This window comes from Eptatretus burgeri, chromosome 9 (genome assembly GCF_056783735.1).
Source record: "Eptatretus burgeri isolate ZD-2024b chromosome 9, Ebu_testis_v1, whole genome shotgun sequence".
In the NCBI taxonomy this organism is placed as follows: Eukaryota; Metazoa; Chordata; class Myxini; order Myxiniformes; family Myxinidae; genus Eptatretus; species Eptatretus burgeri.
In genome coordinates, this window is record NC_140969.1 from 25957759 (window position 1) to 25970737 (window position 12979).

The following is a 12979-nucleotide window of genomic DNA, read 5'->3' on the forward strand; positions in this document are numbered from 1 at the left end:
AATAACTTCGCAGTGCATGTACACGTAATTCCCATTAGACATAGGGGATGGATTCTAAAAGAAACACATACTTATCGAAATAACGAAGCAACGGGGACGGCTGTCTGTCTGTGTGCACAAGGCTTCCAAATTTGTAACAATAGATCCTTCAACATTTCCCATCACGACTATGTTTCACCTCTCCTTCACCTCTCTGATTTGCCCTCTTCTTCACTGCTCCTTGTTGTCTGCCTGTTGCTGGATCTACACTCATGGTTGATGTGCAACAGACGTTATTCTGGGATCTGTGCGGAACACACATTTCCACGAGCCCCGGCAAAGTGACTACGCCGACTCTCGAGGTGGAAACGCTCAAGCGGAGCATCCCATGGAGGTACACGCTACACTCACAGACCTATGCACGACGAGGCTAGGAATATTTTGCCTCACATATCTTCTCTGCTCTCTCTCTCTCTCTCTCTCTCTCTCTCTCTCTCTCTCTCTCTCTCTCTCTCTCTCTCTCTCTCTCTCTCTCTCTCTCTCTCTCTCTCTCTCTCTCTCTCTCTCTCTCTCTCTCTCTCTCTCTCTCTCTCTCTCTCTCTCTCTCTCTCTCTCTCTCTCTCTCTCTCTCTCTCTCTCTCTCTCTCTCTCTCTCTCTCTCTCTCTCTCTCTCTCTCTCTCTCTCTCTCTCTCTCTCTCTCTCTCTCTCCCCCTCTCTCTTTCCACCCCTCTATCTCGTCCCCTTTGGACGGACAAAAGAGCATCCCTGATTGGCAATCACAGTTTCCTCTTGCCCGACACTGCACCCCCCCCCCCAATATTGCACCACACTACACCTTAGACACCCATATTTCTCACTCCTACCTCTCCATAAGCATAATGGGTTGCGTTGATCAGCTGACCGTGCCAGGTATTGCAAGGCCATTAGCCCTCATCTGCTCTCTTTCCTTCTGGCTATCAAATCTTCCTCGGGTGTGTGTGTGTGTGTGTGTGTGTGTGTGTGTGTGTGTGTGTGTGTGTGTGTGTGTGTGTGTGTGTGTGTGTGTGTGTGATGGTGCCTGTCATAGCCTAAGTTAAGATTGTAGAAGTTCTAATGGGATAAGTCTGCTCTGTGTCTGCTTTGTAAATTGCTTGCCTTTTGTCGCACCCCACAAATTCCTTGCTATCTCTGCTGTACATAATAATAAACCCCATTTTAATTCACTGTGCCACATACCTTTCCTTGCTTAATTTGAAATAAATGCTTGTGTAGAAATGCGCCCAGCTTGTTTTCATCATTTCCTTCATTGGTCCAGCATGGTCCGTATCCCAGCCGAGCCGGGATGTTATCCCCCAATGATCTGTTTTCCTAGCCGGCACGTCCTTTTCCTAGTTACGCTCCGCTGCATCTAATCCGGTAAGGTGATTCGGTTTGAACAAGGCAGACCAAGGACAAATCTCCGGGTAATTAGATCACGTGACCATTAGGTAACCGGCATTCAATAGGCGGAGGACCCTAAGTCATGTGGTCGAGTTATTGGCGTTCATGGCCGATTGGTGACCCGCCGCGTCATGGAGTTATTTGTGTATGACGGCCTGTGATTCTGGAGAGTCTGGTGGGAACCCGAGGTAGCTTTTCCCCCTCCTCCTCCCCCCTCCCCCATAGTATTCTCGCTCCCAACCCCAGGTCCGCAACAATATTATCCATCCTTCATCATTTCTGACCGATGACTGATCACATTATACATCCTTCAGCATTTCCCATCATCGATCATATTTATAAAACCTTCAGCATTTCCCATCATCGATCATATTATAAATCCCTCAGCATTTCCCATCATCGATCATATTATACACCATTCAGCATTTTCCATCATCGATCATATGATAAATCCTTCAGCATTTCCCATCATCGATCATATTGTACATCCTTCAGCATTTCCCATCATTGATCATATTGTACATCCTCCAGCATGTCCCATCATTGATCATATATACAACCTTCAGCATTTCCCATCATTGATCATATTATAAATCCTTCAGCATTTCCCATCATTAATCATATTATAAATCCTTCAGCATTTCCTTTCGTCGATCATATTATACTTCACTGGCAGCATACTTGCCCTATGGACGATCTTGTTCCAAGCATACAACACGTTCTTCATCTTGCAATGCATACCTTGATTTCGGCGGTGTATCGGTAACTGACAGCTCTCTATAAGCGAAAAAAATATAAAAACCCAGGTTACGTGCATGAAGCAAAAATATACCGATAGCTTTTATAATTCAATACACATCACGTAATTTTCTGGAAAATGTGGGGACAGGAATCAAATTGCGACTTACTCATTATCTGTGCATCTGTGCATACATTAAATGGTGGGGACTTGTAATACCCTCCCCCACCTGAAGGTGACACTACATGATACACATTCACATAGAGAATTTGCATTCACCCCCTCCCCCCCACCAAGACCACCGACAAAGATAAAAAACACCCCTGTACATTAATTGGCGACCTGCTGATCCTATGTAGCAAAACTGGTTGTAAATCAGCCCAGAACTGTGTGAGTAGCACGACAAGCAAACACACAAACAAACAAACATCGGTCCGTAAATTATTGTAAGGATTCAACATTTCCCATAATCGACCATATTATACATCCTTCAGAAATTCTTATCATAGACCATAACATAGTCATTGTAAACTGTCTCATTAGGGCATTTTAAAATATTCTCAAAAGTGCATCCACCAGTTGTTTTGATCAACAAGGAACTCCAATTGCTACAAGTATGACATTAAATAATTAAAGTGCAATACAAGTACTTTGGGGCTGAAAGGATGGCCGAGAGGTATGCACACTCTCCTCTAAGCCGTCCCGGAAAGCCGTCTAGTCTAGCGTGGTTTCAAATCCCAACCCAACTATCAACTGTCATCCCGGTGTTTCACATACAGCGTGATTCATCAATGTGTGCGTAGTCCCTTAGACAGATGTTCAATTGGTTGTCCCGTATGCCGACATTAATTGGTGGACATTAAAGATCCCACTGTGTCCTTCACAAAGAGTCGGTGAGCTATCGCCGGCACCATGAACAAATTCCTGCCCCAACTACTGCTGGAAAGGCAGTGGCAAACCACCCAGCATAATCCTTGCCAAGAAACTGCTTTGGTAATACTGAACCTGCCTTGGGGCAGAACACCAGACTACAAAATACAAATACTTTACTGGTACACTCATGAATGCTCATGCAAGAGTAGTAGGTCGTAGTCATCATAGTGCTTTTGTTAGAATTACCACAATTCTATTTGATGTCACTCACTTTCCTCATCCCTGCTAATCCATGTTCGGGGCTGCAGTGGGCAAGGTGCAGCATTTCAAAAGAGAAAGCACTACCAAGACAAAAGGAGAGGTAGAAGATCACGAAAACAAACAAACAAACAACATATTTATACAAATAAGAGCAAAGTATCTTGCGGGGAAATACGACAAAGTGCATCATTTATGGTCCAGGTTTCCTTAAACTTTTGAACAGTGTTGCAATGTTCTGCCTCCTTATACTCTGAAACAATGCGTGAGTGCATGAAGACTTTCAGGCATAGAGAACTGTGTTCCAGCACATTTCTCTCAATTTTCCCCTTCCTGGTTTTATATATTGCCATTTTTCCACAGGTAAAATAAAGTTAACAAGGACATCTTGTCTCTTGCTTTGTTTCTTTACCGGGTACCTGATGATAAAAAGTGTTGGACAGAAGTGAAGCCAGAAGCGTAAGAGCAGGTTTTTCATCAGTAAAGAAATTGGTTGAACATGGCGGCATTGTAGGTATATGTGAAATATAGTTTCTCTTTCACCACAAAAACAACATTCCTCTTGGAAGTTAGTGAAATGCCACATCATAGCTCCCAAGCTTAATGCACCATGAAGCTACCTCCAACTTAAGTCCACCATTATGCTTGGCATTGGGGAGAGATATAGTGTAGTAGATAGTAGAAAAATCGTGCAAATTACGATACAAGCATCAAATTTGGCATTTCTGTTCTGCAGGGCTTTCTGATTGGCCATTTGAAAATCCAAATTTTGAATAATTTGAAAAAATAAAAAAAATTCAAAAAAACCTGAAGTCACAGCTGGCTGAAATTCTTGACGCACAAGTGAACATCCCAGACAGAGAACCAAGGGGAGATGCAGTCATCATTGATGGCTCAGCACTTATCAATGCCCTACCTCCACGCACTTCAAAGATATTTGATGACTATGCAAAAGAAGACATCATCCCAAAGCTGGAATCCTATGGTGCCAGGTACGAGAGGGTGGACGTAGTGTTTGATGTGTACAAGAAGTCAAGTCTGAAGTCTGAGGCAAGGTCGAAAAGGGGGCAAGGAATCAGAAGAAGAGTGACAGGAACCAGTAAGACCCCAGGTAACTGGAGAAGCTTTCTTCGAGATGACAACAACAAGACTGAGCTGTTTCACTTCCTTGCGGAAAAGATGTGTGAAGCACAGACGACAATCACAGTCATGTCACAAAAGGAGAAGATGCCATTAGTAACACAAGGAAGTCACTAGTTGCTGTGTCTCCATGTTGTCATGAAGAAGCTGACACTCGAATATTTGTACACGCCAGGGATGCAACGACGGATGGAAGCAAGTCCATTATCATTAAAGCTAATGACACGGACGTACTAGTCATAGCAATATCTGTACTGCCATCCTTACAGGAACTAGGTCTTGAGAACATGTGGATTGCCTTTGGCCAAGGAGCCAAGGTGCGATGGATTCCAGTCCATGAGGTAGTTTCTGCAATAGGGCCTGAGAAAGCTCGAGGGATCCCATACTTCCATGCGTTCACTGGATGTGACGTCGTGTCTGCCTTCTGCGGTAAAGGGAAGAAAACTGCATGGCAGACTTGGAACGTCTTTGATGATGTTTCTGAAACATTCACTAATCTCAGCCAGCATCCAACATTGATTCGTGATCTTGACTTTTTTGAATGTTTTTAATTTTTTTTTCAAATTTTGCAAAATTTGGAATCTTCAAATGGCCAATCAGGCAGATTTGATTAGAATCTCCTGGAGAACAAATGTGCCAAATTTGATGCTTGTATCATCATTTGCACGATTCCTCTCAAAAATTGCTGTTATCTGCCCCACGAATACAGTGAATCCCAACATGGATGAACAGGCAAAGGAAGTGGAAGAATCTCATGCCAGGGAGTATCTTGTTAGGTTTCAAGAGCTATTTAATGAAGCGAATGGATAACTAGCAGGTATATATCCTTCCTTGATAGCCCACAGGAAGGACATTTCAGATGTGCCAGGGGCTTTACTCATATGGTGTACAATATTGGTGGCTGAGAGAGCTCGTAACATTGTGGTCTAATGTTAAAGTCCATGGAGTTACTGATAGACGTCTGCATAGTTTTGTCACCCTCACTGAGAGTCTCCAGATACGCCAGGCAATCAGGAGACAAAGAGCTTTTAAACTCTTCGAGTATCCTGGAGGGGATGCTGATTGTCCATAGGCAGTAGTAGTATTAGTAGTTTTAAAACAATTACACCAGTATGACGACACACAGCAATCATGGGGCTCGTCATGTGGCTGGACAGAAACTCTCTCAAAGAAAAAGAGGCTAATTCTCAGTAAATGACTTTTAAAACAAGCCACGGACTCGATGGATCATCACTACCACTCAAATGTTTCGTTTTCAGGTTCGAGTTTGGAAGTCTTAAAAATACAGCAAATTATATACTGTAAAAATACTTGATGTTCAAGATACATCTTTCCTTGTACAGTTTGCGTATGCCCATCGACGACGACGGGACCCCTGTGCCCACAATGCACCAAACAGGTGAGTCGTGGCTTTTTGGCAAAGTGTGTCAAGTGTGTGGCTCATCCATTGGATGTCGGTACACACCGATAACCTCATTACAGGTAATGCCGTTCCTTATATCATATTTATGAAATTAAGGTTAAAAAAAACCCCCGTAAATGTGGATGGGGGAGGCAGAGTGGGGATGTGAGAGAGCGGGGGTGTGCGGAGGGGTTAAGGTTGGTGGTGTATTTGCCATGAAATAAAGTGTGCGAGCCACTTTATTATGAAAAAGGAAACACTGGATTGATAATGGGGGTTGGGGGTGCACCGAGCGAACCCCCTGGATCCTGTGCAGGTGCGGCTGTGAAAACGAGCGAACGCTCCGATGAGGAAGATTTTTCGTGCCAAAGAACACGGAAAATTTGTGGTTAACGTTTTTTTTTTATTTATTTTTTTTTTTTTCTCTCTCTCTCTCTCTCTCTCTCTCTCTCTCTCTCTCTCTCTCTCTGTCTCTGTCTCTGTCTCTCTCTCTGTCTCTCTCTCTGTCTCTGTCTCTGTCTCTGTCTCTGTCTCTGTCTCTCTCTCTGTCTCTGTGTCTCTCTCTCTCTGTCTCTCTCTCTCTCTCTGTCTCTGTCTCTGTCTCTGTCTCTGTCTCTGTCTCTCTCTCTCTCTCTCTCTCTCTCTCTCTCTGTCTCTGTCTCTGTCTCTCTCTCTCTCTCTCTCTCTCTCTCTCTCTCTCTCTCTCTCTCTCTCTCTCTCTCTCTCTCTCTCTCTCTCTCTCTCTCTGCTACTTGCCGAGCAATTTTACGGTCCAGGTCCAGATCGAGAAACAGCGAGCGAAAGACGCACGGGGCACGCTCTGTAGGTCCACAAGCACACCTGGCTTGGACACCTTCCAGAGCTGAGAGAACAAAAGCTCAGCATGAGAGCGGAGTGTCCTCAGCAAGACGCTCTGTCGAGCAGGAAGATGAAGCGAGGAGAATGTGTATGAGGTTGTGGGGAGGGGTTGGAGTATGGAGGAGTGCCAGTTGAGTGGTATGAAATCCAATCGTCTCCAACTCCGAGCCGCCACTGTTAAAGCTGCCACAAGTGGTAAACATCACCGCAGAAGGCCTACCCCTCCTCCCCTCAACCAATGCAGTACCCCCACCTCATCACCTTCCTCACGATCTCCTCCCTGGGCTTGCACGCAGCCGCCCAGCTGCGCTCGAACGCACAGGAAGATAAAAGGGTCTGTGAGTCCGTCGAGCCTTCTATCTGCCCGTGCCCCACGATAACCACATGAGAAGCCGCTTCGTACCGCACCCAGCCCACTCACGTCGACACCAGACCATCGCACGCAAACGCTTTTGGGGAATGTGTCACGGCTTTGGCAGGATGGCTGGTAGAACTTTTGGGATCATATAATGTCTTGAAACCTTTCCACAATGGCTGTATCACTGTTATATATATATATATATATATATATATATATATATATATATATATATATATATATATATATATATATATATATATATATATATATATATATATATATACATATATACATATATACACACACATAAAGGCAGTTGGGATGATCCATGACTTTTTTTCACAAAAGAGGTTCTTACAACCTAAAGTGGTAACTGTGGATCTACTGCCGCAGTTCTGAAACAAACAGGAAGGAGTAGACAAAGTCTCAGGTGATGCTTCATTCACTCCTCATGGACTTCCTCGAGCCTCTGTGCAGTGGATTAAATGTGAAAAGAAAACCTCCTGTAAAGTTGCTATTCATTCGTTCAACCTAACGATATCAATTGTCAGGCGTGCCATTTCTACACTATTGTCTCCATGATATCTCATATTGCCCATAACAAACATTCATCACAAAGGGTGGAGGAGCTCCTTGTGAGCCAAGGGCCATCCATATCTCGTGCCCAACTTTGTCTGCGGACGTCCTCCTGCAGTTGGGTTACTTCTTATTAGGAGGTTGGTGGCAGGATTTGCACTCCGGCCACCGTAAAACCCTTCATTCCGCAAACACAAAAACGCAAAGAAATCTGAAAACCCACTCCGTGGGAGTACCTCCTGTGCAGCTTCCCTTCGCAGGGCAGCTCACCGGATGACGGGATTGGGGCAAAGCCTTCGGAACCCCCAATCATTGATGATAGGAGGGAAACCACGGGGTAACATTCCCGGGTCAGATTGCGGGAGAGTGTGTCGGAGTGGTGCTGAGATGTCGTCCACCAGACGGCGGTCTCCTTGGATTAACCTGAAGCGGTCCCTTCGGGTGGGTGCCTGGAATGTCCTATCCCTAAGAAAGGATGATCACCTGTCTCTGTTATCATCTGAGCTCAAGCGGTTGTACATCGGTATTGCAGCTCTCTCTGAGGTTCGGAGACCGGATTGTGGTGAGATCATGGTGGGTGGTTACACCTACTATTGGTCTGGTCACTCTGATGGTTACCATACCCAAGGAGTTGCTGTAGCTGTGTCCAATAAGCTGACTCCAATGATAATTGAGGTAACACCGGTCAACCAGCGTATTTTGAGACGAAGGATTCGTCACTCCTTAGGTGTCATTTCCCTGGTCTCTGTTTATCCTCTGACTGAGGCGAGTGATCTCACCGTGAAGGATGCATGCCACGCCACACTCGAGTCTGTTGTTGATCAGTGCCCCAGACGAGATAGACTTCTAGTCTTGGGGGATTTCAATGCATCGACTGGAACTGATAGGGATGTTTATGAGACATGTGTTGGTCCCCATGGGTCAGGAACTCAGAACCAGAATAGCACTAAGTTCCTTGACTTTGCAAGAAGTCATGGTTTCATGGTTTCAGCGTCCACAAGCTCATCGCTGGTCTTGGTATTCCAATGCTGACAGTGTGGAAAACGAGATTGACCATGTCCTCGTTGATGGTCACTGGAGGATGATCCAGAATTGCAGGGTCCACTGGAGTGCTCAGTTCTTCAATACTGACCACTGGCTTGTTGTAGCAACTCTGAAGTTGCACCTTAAATCTAGGAGAATGGTACCATCCCAGCCTCTGCTGGATGTTGGCAAGCTCAAGGATGAGAGGATAGCTGAGGAGTTTGCGAACAAGCTGAATGGATATTTAGGGGTCTGGGTGCTTTGGGAGGTCCTTTAGAGTTGTGGAGTGCCTTCAAGACCACTGTCCTTGATGTTGCCGGTGGATGTCTTGGAACTCACCATAGGGAAAAGAAGAATTTTGTCTCTCAAGGGACACTGGATACCATTGACCAGAGCCACAGAGCCAGGCTGAATGGCAGAGCTGAGCTGTTCAGGGAACTGTGTCGTAAAACTGTACGTGCGCTAAGGGTGGACAAGGAGGCCTATGTGCGAGGAATCTGTGAGGAGGTGGAGCATCACCTGTGGTCAAGGGATTCTCATCGTCCTTACAGGGGAATTTGCGCATTGTGTTCATCCAAGCCCATCCCTCACTGTACTGCAGTTAGAGCAGAGGAAGGTAGGCTCTTGACAGAGGAGTCCGAAGTGGAGGCCCGCTGGGCCGGTTGCTTTGAACGGTTGAACCAGGCTGATCCACCAGCTGCCGAGTTGGACGTCAGGGATGTCACAATCCCTGTTGCTGACCCTCCAATCAACTGTGGTCTACCTTTGCTTGTGGAAACACAGGATGCGGTGAACAGTTGAAATGGGGTGAAGGTACAGGGATCTGTGGCATCCATGCTGAACTTCTCAAGGATGGTGGAAATGCTGCACTCGTGTCGTTGCATGCAGTTCTGTGCTCTGTCTGGAACACAGGCATCATCCCAACTGACTGGAAGAGGGGCCATGTTGTCCCTCTTTGGAAAGGGAAGGGTGATCGCCAAGACTGCAACAACTACCGAGGGGTGACGCTGCTATCAGTGCTGGGCAAGGTCTTTGCTCAGATAATTCTTGATGGGGTTTGCCACCATCTGCTTGAGCACCAACATCCAGAGCAGTCAGGCTTTATACCAAAGAGGTCAACGATTGACCGTATCATTGCTCTTCTTGTCCTCACCGAACGCAGACGAGAGTTTCGGCAGGGGCTGCTTGCAGCCTATGTTGATCTCTGTAAAGCGTTTGATTCAGTGGATCGGGATGCCCTCTGGAGGATTCTTGGTCTTCATGGGGTGCCAACAAAACTGATCGATCTGATGTCTGAACTCTACTCTGGTACTGAGAGTGCTGTGAGATGTGGTGGTACCATCGCCACTTATTTCCAGTTGTTCCTGGAGTTCATCAGGGGTGTGTACTGGCCCCCACACTTTTCAGCACTTGTATCGACTGGATTTTAGGGAGGATGTCGGAGAGATCAAGTTGCGTTGCATCGTTTGGGAATGTCAAGATCTCTGACCTTGATTTCTCAGATGATGCAGTCATCTTTGCAGAGACTTTCGATATCCTTTTGGGGGCCCACGAGGTGCTGAATGAGGAGTCGGAGCCACTGGGATTACAGGTCTCCTGGGGCAAAACTAAGATCCAGGCTTTCAATGACATCTTGGATGCTGCTGTCCTGTCTGTGCCTGTTTGCGGTGAGGATGTTGACGTTGTGGAGAGATTCACTTACCTTGGCAGTGATATTCATGTCTCTGCTGGTTGTGAGTCAGAGGTCAATAGACATCTGGGTCGGGCCTGGGGAGTCATGGAATGGGATGTGGCGCTGCCGGTACCTGTGCGGGAGGACGAACGTCCGAGTCTTCAGGTCCTTGGTGCTTCCAGTCTTGCTCTATGGATGTGAGACTTGGACTCTGACCAAGGATCTGAGACGGAGACTTAATTCCTTTGGTACCAGGTCTCTTCGGAGAATCCTTAGCTATCGCTGGTCGGACTTTGTGTCCAATGAGCAGTTGCTGAGAGAGACTCTAATGAGATTTGTTACCTGCATAGTCCGTGAGCGTCAATTGCGGCTGTATGGACATGTGGCTCGTTTTCCTGACGCTGATCCTGCTCACCAGATTCTCTCAGCGAGGGAGTCTCATGAGTGGATGAGGCCAATGGGCCGACCACGTGCCTCGTGGTTGCAGCAGGTTGATCAGCATCTCAAGGAGATGGGGATGGGCCAGGCATCTGCCTGGGGGATGGCCAGACGGAGGCCCCTGGAGTACCGGCGGAAAATGGACGCAGCGACGCGCTGTTCTGGTGGATGCTCCCATACCTAACTTGACCTGATATCTCATATTGCCCATATCAAACATTCATCACACCGTTTAGAATCTCCCTCTCTTCTTCTTGTTCCCCGATTAACTCGCTCTCTATTGGCTGGTTTTCCAACCAGCTTTTCATTCTTTATATATTTGCCTGTACTTCGTGCTCCCTTATCTCATCCCAGGTTGACAAGAGAACCATAACTAATGACCACTGTCCATTAGCCGTGAATATGACTCTGCCTTAGAAAACGCGGTCAACCGATACAATTACTCACAAACTCGCTACGAACACGACTGTAACCTTCAACAATATCTATTGCATTGCAGCTTGCACAAAATCATGATAGGAAATACAAAATGGAAAAAAAAACAATAAAAATAACCACTTACCTAAGTCTGCAATTGAGTGCTGGATATGCAGGCCGATTGCTTGGAAACCTCATAAGATCAGATCTTGAGCATTAACGAATACACACAAGGAAATGTGGCACAAGAGGAGGTCATTCGGCGCATCATGCCTGCACTGCACCGACCCCAGTGTCGTTCTTCCAGACAGTGTCTGTACTAGATGAGTGATCCTAGCCATTGTTCTCCACAAGAGAATCCTCTGCCTCGCATCAAGGCCACTCAGCCATTACTGCCAATATGTATCAGCTGCCTGCATGGCCATCCACCACCTGCTTCAATTGCTTCACATAACTCTGATTGTGAGGCTAAAATTGGGTATTACAACTTGCCCAAGGGTGGCCCATGGGTTAACGAATGCAAAGGCCATCTCCATTAAAAAAAACAAAGAAAGAAAAAAAAAAGGATCGCTGCCTTTACCTTGTTAAATCCTTCGCATTTGGATTGAAAACTTTAACCACAAGGCAGTGGGGGATTTGGATTCAGTTTCATTCGCCTGGATGAGCTACCTTACCAAGGCTAATGAGCCCATCTCTCCAAAGCGGCGACGGCATACTTTGTTTAAATCACAAGTTTGACACCAAACAAAATCAAAAACAAAATATTAATGAAACAACCAAGTGAGTGAAGCAAGAGCAGTAAGTGAAATTCTATTTTGGTATAAGGTGACTGAAGGGCAAAGTATAATAGGCAGACTGGAAAGATCACAAAGGTGAGAGAATAAGGTGATTGTTGACCAGGACTGAACAGCGACTCCTATTAAATGTGGTTACGCGTGCAAATGAAACGGAGCATTTAACAAGAGAGTTCCTCGAACACCATACCCCACACAGTCTTGACAAAAAAGTACATGGGAAGGGTTTTAAAAACTCTTGTTTATTGCGTTTCCGAACACGATCTATATTTCCTATGAACTACCATTTTTATTTGAATCTCGATATTCCCCAACGCTGAGAGTGCAAGCGGCACATTTGATTGGTCGAGATGCATAAAATAGCGTCATATTTTATCCAAGTAATACTAAACAGAAGGTTTTTGAGTGTCGAGAAAGCAATTTGTGTTCTAGTGTTAAAGTTTATAAATCAGTTTGAATAAAATAATGGTTTTAAAAGCTGTCGGGGAAAGAAAGCATTTTTTTTGGAACTTTACCGCAGTTGATGCACCATCTTTTACACCACTTTATTTAGCATAATAAATTAGTTGTTCGCGCCTGTTGTTTGTGTCCCTTATGATGTCCCTAAAAACAGTAAGTTTCCTGCTTTGAAGGATTTTCAATTTTGTTTGACTGCCAGGCAGACAGATAGGGTAAAAAAATATATCTCACTCCTCTGTGCGGATGTGCGCTCAGGACGAGATTCCATACAATCTGCCAAATTCAGAGCCAAAGTACTGTGTACTGTGAAACTTACAGGTTCGAGTTCTGATTCATGTTCTACAGTGTTCAAAATATAACATTCAACTGAAATTGGGGAGCCTCTCGATCATAGACTGACCTTTGTAGACAGGCAGACAGACAAAGTGAACCCACTGCTTAACCACATTTTTGGCTTCGCATGCATGGGGTTACAATGCAGAGCTTTGTGGGGATATATAGATTTTAGTACATCTCAAAATGAAGAATCGACAATAAAGTTGGTCTATGTGCGAACTGGACATGACACGA

General features: G+C 45.5%; 1 long non-coding RNA gene across 6 annotated transcripts in view; it reads right to left on the reverse strand.

Annotated features, from left to right (window-relative positions):
* Positions 1-12071, reverse strand: part of LOC147019750 (uncharacterized) — a 36136-nt gene extending 24065 nt beyond the window's left edge. For 2 of the 6 annotated variants that reach the window (XR_015061503.1, XR_015061501.1), the window contains exons 1-3: positions 11302-12067; positions 3283-3352; positions 2085-2176 (exon numbers count right to left, since the gene is read on the reverse strand). This is a non-coding gene — a long non-coding RNA (uncharacterized LOC147019750). Of the gene's footprint in view, positions 1-2080; positions 2177-3282; positions 3353-11301 lie in introns of all 6 variants that reach the window. The other 4 variants (XR_015061502.1, XR_015061506.1, XR_015061504.1 and 1 more) reach the window with 4 other exon arrangements.
* Between the last annotated feature and the right edge of the window lie 908 nt (positions 12072-12979).